The sequence below is a fragment of the Urocampus carinirostris genome, chromosome 9 (genome assembly GCF_059441175.1).
Source record: "Urocampus carinirostris isolate Australia breed hairy pipefish chromosome 9, RoL_Ucar_1.0, whole genome shotgun sequence".
Taxonomy (NCBI): Eukaryota; Metazoa; Chordata; class Actinopteri; order Syngnathiformes; family Syngnathidae; genus Urocampus; species Urocampus carinirostris.
In genome coordinates this window covers 24,736,184-24,739,253 of record NC_142357.1, presented here as the reverse complement: position 1 = coordinate 24,739,253, position 3,070 = coordinate 24,736,184, and the positions used below count along the sequence as shown (strand labels likewise).

At 47.1% G+C, this 3,070-nt stretch overlaps 1 pseudogene; it reads left to right on the top strand.

Annotated features, from left to right (window-relative positions):
* Positions 1-1,629: 1,629 nt before the first annotated feature.
* LOC148359663 (U2 spliceosomal RNA) lies at positions 1,630-1,721 on the top strand (annotated as a pseudogene).
* Positions 1,722-3,070: the final 1,349 nt, after the last annotated feature.

Sequence of the window (3,070 nt, the reverse complement as noted above, 5' to 3'; positions counted from 1 at the left end):
TCCAGTGTGTGTATGGGTACCAACCCCCTATGTTCCCTAGTCAAGAAGAGGAAGTAAACTGCCCGTCAGCTACGGCGAATGCACGTCGCTGTCGGCGAACTTGGGCTCGTGCTCGGGCCACACTCCTTCGGGCTAGCAAGACTCATGCCGTTGGAGCTAATCGACGGAGGAGTCCTGCTCCGAAGTACCAGGTGGGCCAGAAGGTGTGGCTAGCATCAGCTGATCTTCCACTGAAGGTTGAGTCGAGGAAACTGGCTCCTCGGTATCTTGGCCCATTTCCTATAGTAAAAATTATCAACTCCTCAGCAGTCCGTCTCCGTCTACCAAGATCTATGAGAGTGCACCCCACGTTTCATGTTTCCCGAATCAAGCCCGTCAGCCAGAGTCCGTTGGCACCCATTCCACCTCCTCCCCCAGCTCCACGCTCCTTGGACGGGGAGCCTATCTATACAGTGCGCCGCCTGCTCCGCTCCCGACGCAGGGGTCGGGGCTTCCAGTACTTGGTCGATTGGGAGGGATATGGTCCGGAGGAGAGATCATGGATTCCCAGCAGGCAGATCCTGGACCGATCTCTTGTGGCAGAATTCCATCAACTGCATCCTGACCAACCAGCACCACGCCGTGGTCGTCGTCGTAGGTCTGACGCTGCTGCTCTTCCACCGGCAGACCCACCCGCTACCACCCCTTCAGATGCGGACGAAGGGGCCTCTATCCACTCGGAAGAATTCTGAGGGTTCATCGGACGACCTCTGGGCCCTCGATTTTTGGATTATTGGTGATGTATTTTGGGTTTTGGGGAATTATTTGTAACTGGCCTGTGATTTTTTTTCCCTTGGATTACCGGTGTTGCCATGTGACGTGTTTGGATTTATTTTTATTTTTCCCTGGGGGACTTCTGGAGCCGTCCCTTGAGGGGGGGGTTCTGTCGTGATTACCTAACCGGAGTCACCTGAGGTAATCAGCTGGTGTGCTGGAACGCGATCTCTTGATTGGTGGAAGTCTACTACATAAGCTGTCAGCGTCCAGAGATGGACGTTCGAGTGTCTTCCTCATTTCCTGAGTGAACCTCCAACATTCAAGGTACCACAAGCCCATGTATATTCCAAGTCTGATTCTCGTTGCCTGACCCTTGTCTGTTAAAAGTTTACGATTACTCTTCCGCCCCGGCCACCGACTTACCTGCTACGTTTCGCCACGCGTTTTCACCACGGAGTTGCCATATCGTCCCAAGAGGCTTTCCACTGCCAAGGCTCGACGTCCCAAGCCTGCTCCACCGAATCTTGTCACAATAAAGCCTTTAACTGACGCTATTGGATCCGAGTCCTTGTTCTGTTTCATGACAGTAAAATAGTAAATACCATCTTTTATAAATTGACAACACTATCTCGTATGGCTTGAGTAAGATAATTTTACTTTTAATGAGAAAACATGTTTTTTTCTGAAATCAGTGATCCGTTTTTTATTTAGTGGATACTCTAAGGGAAGATGACAGCCATAGGTTTTAAATTAGGAAGGAGAAGGAGGGAGGGAGCCTTCAGATAAGAGATCCCAACCTGTTCTGAAGCCCCCCCCATGTAATTCAAGGATTATGCACAATGATTCTAGATTTGTGAACCATCTTTGTCACAGACTTTGATTTTTGCAATTCGGAGATGGAATAAGAGCTTGCTCTGTCCACTCAACGCATCGGCCCGGTATTGCAGTACCTCCGGGAACGGTGCATTCGCAATGATCGCAGCAAGGCTTTAGGGCTAGGACCTTAGCTTGGCCTTTTGGCTGAGAGTAAGTGTCCCGGCTCCTAGGCTTTGTAGCGTATTATGAACTGACCGATAACGGATAATGGATAATGAATAACGAAGATACAAAAGTCAATTCCATTGAAGTTGGGAAAAAGTTTAAAATGTCAGTAAAATTAGAATAGAATGACTTGCAAACCTTTTCTAACCCATATTTAAATGAATACACCACAAAGACAAGATTATCCATGTTCAAACTCATAAACTTTATTTCCATAAGCAAATAATGATAAACTTAGAATTTTATAATTGCAACAAGTGCCAAAGTAGTTGGGAAAGGGGCTTCTTCACCATTGTGTTACATCACCTTTCCTTTTAATAACACTCAATAAACGTTTAGGAAGTGAGGAGACTAGTTGTTGAATCGTTGATAGTGGAATCCTTTCCCATTCTTGCTTTATGTACAGCTTCAGCTGTTCAACAGTCCGGGGTCTCCTTTGTCTTATTCTGCGCTTTATAATGCGCCACACATTTTCAATGGGAGACAGGTCAGGACTGCAGGCAGGCCAGTCAAGCACCCGCACCCTCTTACTACGAAGCCACGCTGTCGTGAGACGTGCAGTGTGTGGCTTGGCATTATCCTGCTGGAAGAAGCAAGGGCGCCCATGGTAAAGATTCTGTTTGGATGGCAACATACTTTGTTCCAAAACCTGAATGTACTTTTCTGCATTAATGGTGCCTTCACAGATGTGCAGGTTACCCATTCCTTGGCCACTCATGCACCCCCATACCATCACAGATGCTGGCTTTTGCACTTTGCGTGCATAACAGTCTGGGTGGTTCTGTTCTTCTTTGGACCGGAGGACACGACGTCCACAATTTCCAAACACAATTTGGAAAACTGACTCATCAGACCACAGAACACTTTTCCACTTTGTATCAGTCCATTTTAGATGGGCTCGGGCCCAGAGAACCCTGCGGCGTTTCTGGATGTTGTTGATGAATGGCTTACGCTTTGCAACATAAAGTTTTAACCCACACTTACGGATATAGCGTCGAACTGTATTGACTGACAGTGGTTTTCCAAAGTGTTCCTGAGCCCATGTGGTGATGTCCTTTACACATTGATGTCGGTTCTTAATGCAGTACCGCTTGAGGGCTCGGAGGTCACGGGCATTCAATAATGGTTTACGGCCATGCCGTTTACGCACAGTGATTTCTCCAGATTCCCTGAACCTTTTCACAATATTATGGACTGTAGATGATGATATCCCTAAATTCCTTGCAATTGTACTTTGAGGAATGTTGTTTTTAAACTGTTCAACAATTTGCTC